At 30.5% G+C, this 8,902-nt stretch overlaps 2 long non-coding RNA genes across 5 annotated transcripts; both read left to right on the forward strand.

Moving 5' to 3' along the window:
* Positions 1 to 3,991: 3,991 nt before the first annotated feature.
* LOC112905630 lies at positions 3,992 to 5,641 on the forward strand. Of its 2 annotated transcripts, XR_003231914.1 has the most exons (4): positions 3,994 to 4,184; positions 4,442 to 4,566; positions 4,690 to 5,024; positions 5,385 to 5,641. It is a non-coding gene; the product is annotated as an uncharacterized LOC112905630 (long non-coding RNA). The 2 variants fall into 2 exon arrangements; XR_003231913.1 differs by having other exon boundaries at positions 3,992 to 4,184; positions 4,442 to 5,024.
* A 382-nt stretch (positions 5,642 to 6,023) lies between these two features.
* Positions 6,024 to 7,279, forward strand: LOC112905653. Of its 3 annotated transcripts, none has more exons than XR_003231925.1 (3): positions 6,024 to 6,209; positions 6,328 to 6,662; positions 7,023 to 7,279. It is a non-coding gene; the product is annotated as an uncharacterized LOC112905653 (long non-coding RNA). The 3 variants fall into 3 exon arrangements; XR_003231924.1 differs by having other exon boundaries at positions 6,024 to 6,204; XR_003231926.1 differs by having other exon boundaries at positions 6,027 to 6,204; positions 6,486 to 6,662.
* Positions 7,280 to 8,902: the final 1,623 nt, after the last annotated feature.

The following is an 8,902-nucleotide window of genomic DNA, read 5'->3' on the forward strand; positions in this document are numbered from 1 at the left end:
TAAGGAAAATGTTAAGAAACCGTTAATTAATAAAGTAATTAATTTTATTAATTAATGTTATTAAAACACTTGCATTTTAGTAAAATTTAAGTAAATTAATTAGTAAATTAAAAAAAGAACCTGTAAAAAAACAATTTTTGACTAATATTAGAATAAATCATTTAGGTGTCGGTGGATTTTATATTACCGTTATCACATTACTTATCGTTAGTATTTCTTTTTTAATTGAACTAATGTAACAATATTTTAACAGAATTATTAACCAAATTCTGGACGCCTTATATTATGGGGAATGGATTGAAGTGCAGCAGTAGGAAGAGTCTCTTTTCTTTATCCACTGTAAGCAGGTACATAGAGGGTAAGTTCCAAACTTAATGATAACGTAACGAAATAAAAAATTCTAAATAAGCCATATTCATTTCGATTAATTGTTAAATATTAACCTTTCGTTTTGAAACCTTTCTTTTATCATTTTAATATTATTATTTGCAGTATTTATAAAACACAGTAAAGAAAGTTATTTCGTAGTAATTATAATCAATTATTTATTTAAATATTTATAGTATGTATGCACCTATTTATTTCCTTGCAATAAAAACATATGTGACTCAGCATTAATTCCAACAGTGTGTGGTAACGTTATTAATTAATTAATTGTATCTATTATAGTAGATATCGCTTTTAATGTAACAAATTATTCTACAGGAATATTATACGAACTTTGGGCACCCTATGTGGTACTCTCGTAGTCATCCTCGGGTGCTAATACTCCATAGCCCAAACAGTTTTTAAATGCAGTATAGAAATGCCTTCCTTCCGCAGGACAGAGGAAATTGTGTGCTCTGTTACTAAAAGAAGGATTCAGGACAATGAAATGGTAAGCGATTACATTTTAATTGATGTGTAATTAAGACTTTGGTAGATAGGTGCTTAGATTGCTCCATAACTAAGATCAAAAGAATTCCAAGGCATCAGTGAATAGAACTTAACTGTTAGAAATTACCAGGGTGCACTCTCAACCCTCAATTTAAAAAAGTCGTTTTTAAATCTAAATAAATTAATTTCTCCCTTATTAAACTAGCTGAAAGTTCCAAAATGGACTAAAGTTGTTCCAAGGCATCAGTGAATAGAACTTAACTGTTAGAAATTACCAGGGTGCACTCTCAACCCTCAATTTAAGAAAGTCGTTTTTAAATTTAAATAAATTAATTTCTCCCTTATTAAACTAGCTGAAAGTTCCAAAATGGACTAAAGTTGTTCCAAGGCATCAGTGAATAGAACTTAACTGTTAGAAATTACCAGGGTGCACTCTCAACCCCCAATTTAAGAAAGTCGTTTTTAAATTTAAATAAATTAATTTCTCCCTTATTAAACTAGCTGAAAGTTCCAAAATGGACTAAAGTTGTTCCAAGGCATCAGTGAATAGAACTTAACTGTTAGAAATTACCAGGGTGCACTCTCAACCCCCAATTTAAGAACGTCGTTTTTAAATTTAAATAAATTAATTTCTCCCTTATTAAACTAGCTGAAAGTTCCAAAATGGACTAAAGTTGTTCCAAGGCATCAGTGAATAGAACTTAACTGTTAGAAATTACCAGGGTGCACTCTCAACCCCCAATTTAAGAACGTCGTTTTTAAATTTAAATAAATTAATTTCTCCCTTATTAAACTAGCTGAAAGTTCCAAAATGGACTAAAGTTGTTCCAAGGCATCAGTGAATAGAACTTAACTGTTAGAAATTATCAGGGTGCACTCTCAACCCCCAATTTAAAAAAGTCGTTTTTAAATTTAAATAAATCAGTTTCTCCCTTATTAAACGAGCTGAAAGTTCTGGATGGACAGACTAACATGATTTGTGTAAAGCATACAACTAATAATGTTTTAAACCCTCTTTTTTAAAAAGGGAGTTTTTAATAATTGAATTAAGACAGTTACTGTTGAACTGACAATAAGAATCTTTCGCAGTATTGTGGGCTGCCTATATGGAGTGCGGAAAATCATTATTTAAAAGTGGAATTTTATGTTAAAATTATCATCCTAAAGATAGACACGTTACAGTGAGAGTCGAAATTTGTAAGCAATGAAATATTTGGTTTTTAAATAATTAATCTATTTAAATGTATTTGATACATAAGGAGTCTATGAAAATAATTATGATTTCATATCACTTAACGCTGTTGATGGTAGTTAATGTTTTTTAACTGTGTTTTGGATATTAATTTGTCTCTTCCGGGTATTTTTATGGTGTATACTGTACATTAGGACTTTTTAGAAGGTTGATAATAATTAATCAATAATTTTCTAGTTAAAAATGCGGACAAAAAACTGTTAGCCTTTTTTTAGTAAATTGTGGCGTTCATTTATTATTTTTCAGATAATTTTTCCGTGAATAAGGAAGATGTGAGTAAAAATGTAGTAAAGCAATAATAGTCAAAGAAATGCTTCCTAATCAAACAGAATTAATGTACCAACCCCTTTTTTTTTATTTGTATTTAGGTAGAATAATATTAAGAACAAAAGAAAGAATTTTTAGTGTTCGGTCCAATATTGAGAAATGTAGTAGAAAAGTAATTCTTAAAATGGGCAAAATAAGAGAGTATTATTAACTTATTCCAACTTTATTCACAAATCATAATGTTCTTACTGAACCGACTTTAATTCCAGTTGGTTTTTTCGATAACCTTAAGAACAACATTAAACAAGTTTGGGCACTTATTTTTGCCTTTTTAAAAAGCATTATTTGTATTTTACTACATTTTCTAAAACCGTAATATTCTCTCCAAGTGATACCTGTTTCTTTCGTGCTTATCTCTTTAATGGCATTTTTGTATAATGACATCATTCGATCTTGCCTCTTTGTCTCGATAAATGGTAAGCTTCTATTCAGTATGTGCAAATATATACATTCCGAATAAATTGAATTCCTGCGTAAAGAATAAATAGTCGAATCGAATTTAAAAACTAATTTACAATTTATGAATTAAATTGTAACTTTTTGTAGAAATACGTAGGTACATATTCTAAAACGTATTTTTTTGTTGGAAAGGTTAATAGCAATCTTATCATAGGTATTTCTGTTTTTATTAAGGGGCTCTAATGGAACCTATTTGAATTAAAAAAAAAAATAGTTAACGATTATGTTTTTTAATTTATTATATTATTAGATTTATATTTATTCAACTGATTAATAACTTAATAACAATTGGGAGGATTGTTTGCGTAGGTGTATGTGTACAATAAGGAAACTGATCAAAGTAGGTTTGATTATTTTTATTAGTCATTAAGAGAGAAGAAATGGAATATGTGTAAAATAACAAAACAGGTATTTTTGTTAAAATTTTGCGCGAAAATCGGGATCGTAGTCATGGATGAGCTCGACTAAGCTAAGGGTCATGCATTAAAACTTGTGACTCATATGTCAGTCCACACTAAATATTAATTGAACCCTATATAACGTAAAATTTAAAACCATATAGGCATTCAAGTTCTCATAACCCAAGACGCTTAGCTTAATACAAAACATTGCGAAGTTTTACAATTTTTTTCTAAATGAACGAAAATGCTAACAATCAATTTATTATAGGAGTACAATTTTTGAACGTATCTTATGTTTATTCTACTCGATGGTAATTTATTATCTATTGTTTTTCTTTTTGTCATGTCTGCGTGTATTTCACAGTGACGCTACCTTTACCTCGACATATACTAATGGACAAGTCTTAGCGATCAGAATTGTGGTACAACAAAAGAAAGAGATAGAACGAAGTTTCGGACAATATCCATCTCTCTCACGATAGTGCGTAAGCGTGCAATGAAAGAGATAGCACTAGTCCGAAACCATATGCCATGTCCTTCACTCTTTTCGAGCCAAGAAATTATTACAACGATATACGGCTAAACACGTCTATTATTATATGTCTATGCTTACTACTATCTTCGACGAGATTAACAAATTTATAATGACGCCGATGACGTACTTCCTCTACTACCTTTGTAGATCTATTATCTATGTACTTCCTTCTTGTTCACCCTTCACTGTCTGCTTCTGCTTGTGCGCTACACGTTCACTTTGCAGTATTAACGGTTAGACATTTTGTGTGCATTTTTGATAAAAGATTTAAAAACGTAATAATACATACAAAATTTATATTACTACACGCCCTGGAATTACAACTTTATCTGTGGTATGTATTTTAATTATCGGGTATGGGATTATTTTTACGATTCGCATTAATTAAGTTTCTAAATACGTACGAAGTTCACTCGGCCATATTTGATAATCTAGAACAGGCCTAGAATGTGGTTTATGTAAATCGATCGATTTTGTGAAAAATAATAGCAATCAGTTCGTTCATTATAAATAAATTGATTTTATAAAATAATTCAGTTTCTACAAATTTATTATTTTGGGCTTTCACTTGTTTTTTTTTTCTTTTTGCAGATACATTTAGGAATAATTGTTTTCCTGCCTTTACCAAACGAATTTTTCCTTCAGCAGTTCAACCTACTAGTACAGTATCACAGTGGATTCGCCTTCTAAGTCTTAAAGGACTTTGTTGTGGAGAGGTGAGGTAACTGAAAATGTTTGAAAATGAATAAGAGTTGAACATTCTGTAAAGTTGTAGATAATTTTTTTTATTTAGTACTGTAATTAATTCGGTTTTCTTTATTTCTGTGTATTATATATAGATGACAAAGGAAACTGAAATCCATTTCGATGCTACTAAAAAAACAAGTTCTAGCTGTGAATGCAGACTATAAGTACATATTGATATGAGAGTAAATGTGGGAAAAGGAGTTTTCATTAAAAGTGGTAATTGGTTACTTTTTCTTGTTCGTTTTTGTAGATTGTCCATGAAAAGGAATTCAGTTAATTTTCGATGCTAATGAAGCAACTGATCCATTTGACGTAAGGGAGAGAACTGGAAATTAATTTGGAAACCACCCAAACAGATTGTCTGCAGTGGTACTCTCCTAGATTTGGATTGCACATTTCACATTTGAACGCTACTTCTTCACTTAAGGTGATAAAGCATGACGTGCTATTCAATTAATCTGTTACGGTATATTGACAGTTATCTATTGTTCACAGTATAAATTGATGTTATGCATCTATGGTATTCACTTTAACATTTATCTATTATGCGTAGCATCTATAGTGTTTCATTTAACAGTTATCTATGGTTCGCATCATGAATTGACGTTATACATATGCATCTATGATTATTTCACATATGTCAAATACGATCTTTATGTAAAATTGAGGCTCGTCATCCTTTTATAATTCGACTGCTTTATTTGCTTTTTGGTCTGTTTTTAGGTGTTCTTTCATCCCTTCCTTCGTTAATAGTGTAATTAATAAGGTTTTTTGTTCATTTCTGCAGATTATCCAAGAAAAGAGAGAGACTTAAAGTCAGCTTGGTCATACTGAAACCAGCAATGTCTAGATGGGTTTCATCTTTCCTGGAGTATATACTTGATTTGCTGCTTTGTCTTCACCTTGAACCATTATGCAGTCAATTTTCAACCTACGAATGAGAGCAACTGGAGGTTTCTTTGACTTCTTTTGAAACAACAAATTTTCTGCTATGGTATTCCTCCTGGATTTGGTTTGCTTTTCACACATGCAAACTTTGGAATGTTACAGTCTACAGTTAATTAAGGTGAGACTACTTGATATAATTAATTTTAATTGCTCTTTATTAATCTGTTACCACCGTATCTGTTTCAGATCGACGTTGGAGAAGACAAAGATGACCCCATAATTGAAATAGTTCTTTATCTTGCATGCTCTATCTAGTAGAATTCATTAAGTTGATTTTATTCAAATTAATTTTTTATTTTGCATGTTTTTTTGTTTTTTTAGTAGTTAATTTTATTTAGTTTTTATTTTGCATGCTTATTTTTGTTCATTTTATTTGAAGTAATTGTTGATTGTAGATGTTTTTATTTTTTTTTGTATGTAGTAGTNTAATAGCAATCAGTTCGTTCATTATAAATAAATTGATTTTATAAAATAATTCAGTTTCTACAAATTTATTATTTTGGGCTTTCACTTGTTTTTTTTTTCTTTTTGCAGATACATTTAGGAATAATTGTTTTCCTGCCTTTACCAAACGAATTTTTCCTTCAGCAGTTCAACCTACTAGTACAGTATCACAGTGGATTCGCCTTCTAAGTCTTAAAGGACTTTGTTGTGGAGAGGTGAGGTAACTGAAAATGTTTGAAAATGAATAAGAGTTGAACATTCTGTAAAGTTGTAGATAATTTTGTTTATTTAGTACTGTAATTAATTCGGTTTTCTTTATTTCTGTGTATTATATATAGATGACAAAGGAAACTGAAATCCATTTCGATGCTACTAAAAAAACAAGTTCTAGCTGTGAATGCAGACTATAAGTACATATTGATATGAGAGTAAATGTGGGAAAAGGAGTTTTCATTAAAAGTGGTAATTGGTTACTTTTTCTTGTTCGTTTTTGTAGATTGTCCATGAAAAGGAATTCAGTTAATTTTCGATGCTAATGAAGCAACTGATCCATTTGACGTAAGGGAGAGAACTGGAAATTAATTTGGAAACCACCCAAACAGATTGTCTGCAGTGGTACTCTCCTAGATTTGGATTGCACATTTCACATTTGAACGCTACTTCTTCACTTAAGGTGATAAAGCATGACGTGCTATTCAATTAATCTGTTACGGTATATTGACAGTTATCTATTGTTCACAGTATAAATTGATGTTATGCATCTATGGTATTCACTTTAACATTTATCTATTATGCGTAGCATCTATAGTGTTTCATTTAACAGTTATCTATGGTTCGCATCATGAATTGACGTTATACATATGCATCTATGATTATTTCACATATGTCAAATACGATCTTTATGTAAAATTGAGGCTCGTCATCCTTTTATAATTCGACTGCTTTATTTGCTTTTTGGTCTGTTTTTAGGTGTTCTTTCATCCCTTCCTTCGTTAATAGTGTAATTAATAAGGTTTTTTGTTCATTTCTGCAGATTATCCAAGAAAAGAGAGAGACTTAAAGTCAGCTTGGTCATACTGAAACCAGCAATGTCTAGATGGGTTTCATCTTTCCTGGAGTATATACTTGATTTGCTGCTTTGTCTTCACCTTGAACCATTATGCAGTCAATTTTCAACCTACGAATGAGAGCAACTGGAGGTTTCTTTGACTTCTTTTGAAACAACAAATTTTCTGCTATGGTATTCCTCCTGGATTTGGTTTGCTTTTCACACATGCAAACTTTGGAATGTTACAGTCTACAGTTAATTAAGGTGAGACTACTTGATATAATTAATTTTAATTGCTCTTTATTAATCTGTTACCACCGTATCTGTTTCAGATCGACGTTGGAGAAGACAAAGATGACCCCATAGTTGAAATAGTTCTTTATCTTGCATGCTCTATCTAGTAGAATTCATTAAGTTGATTTTATTCAAATTAATTTTTTATTTTGCATGCTTATTTTTGTTCATTTTATTTGAAGTAATTGTTGATTGTAGATGTTTTTATTTTTTTTTTTTATGTAGTAGTGTAGTAGTAGAAATAACACGTTTAGTAGTTGTAGTATAGTCTAACCTTGCTTACCTCTTCGCTTAGCTTACTGCATATTCTTCCTAATTTGCTTTGCATTTACCCTACGAGTTCTACATGATTCAACGTTTCGTTATCGTGTGTGTTTCTTCTCACCCTTGTGGAATTAGGGAGGGCCTCCCCGAACGACTTCCCTTGGGCTTAGCTATTTAGTTGATCTTAAAAGTGTCTTATACACTTTTCGCGAGTCTACTCTAGCGTTACTTCCTTTCAGACAGGGTACANAAAAAATATGTTTATATTAAAGTATTGTTATTTGAAATACTTATCTATCGATGTTCATACGTTGTGTTTCTTATAAATGCTATTAATTTGCAACAATAAATGTATTATTGAACAAATTGTATTTTATTTAAATAAAATAAATAATAAAATTGCTAAATAAACCTCATTTTGATATAAACAGCGTTTTACTTATTAAAAATAACACTAAGACATCTTTTGAGAAATTTAATTTATAGTTATAATACTGGAAATGAACATAAATTATGATACTAATGGTACAATTAAACGTTTCAAGGCTGAACGATGTAGAAAAACGAAAAACAAGACTGCGATATAGTTGATCCCGCGCTAAAAATTGATAGTTTTAAAAAGACCTTTTGCCACTTATGCTCTCCTAATACAAATTTGCAGATTTAACAAAATTTTCAGTTTTGCGTCATATACAAGGGCCGGTCGAAAAGTTATAGAATAAAATTTAAAATTTTTTTTGATTTTTCCGTTACTTTCTGACCGACCTTCGTATTTGGCTCAAAACCGAAAATTTTCATAAATTCAGACATTTGTATTAGGAGAGCATAAGTTGCATTGGGTCTTTTTCCAAATTTTTGATTTTTCCATTACTTTCTGACCAACCCTCGTATTTGGTTCAAAACCGAAAATTTTCATAAATTCAAACATTTGTATTAGGAGAGCATAAGTTGCATTGGGTCTTTTTCCAAATTTTTGATTTTTCCATTACTTTCTGACCAACCCTCGTATTTGGTTCAAAACCGAAAATTTTCATAAATTCAAACATTTGTATTAGGAGAGCATAAGTTGCATTGGGTCTTTTTCCAAATTTTTGATTTTTCCATTACTTTCTGACTAACCCTCGTATTTGGTTCAAAACCGAAAATTTTCATAAATTCAAACATTTGTATTAGGAGAGCATAAGTTGCATTGGGTCTTTTTCCAAATTTTTGATTTTTCCATTACTTTCTGACCAACCCTCGTATTTGGTTCAAAATCGAAAATTTTCATAAATTCCAACATTTGTATTAGGAGAGCATAAGTTGCA

The sequence above is a fragment of the Agrilus planipennis genome, unplaced genomic scaffold (genome assembly GCF_000699045.2).
Source record: "Agrilus planipennis isolate EAB-ADULT unplaced genomic scaffold, Apla_2.0 scaffold6, whole genome shotgun sequence".
Lineage (NCBI taxonomy): Eukaryota > Metazoa > Arthropoda > Insecta > Coleoptera > Buprestidae > Agrilus > Agrilus planipennis.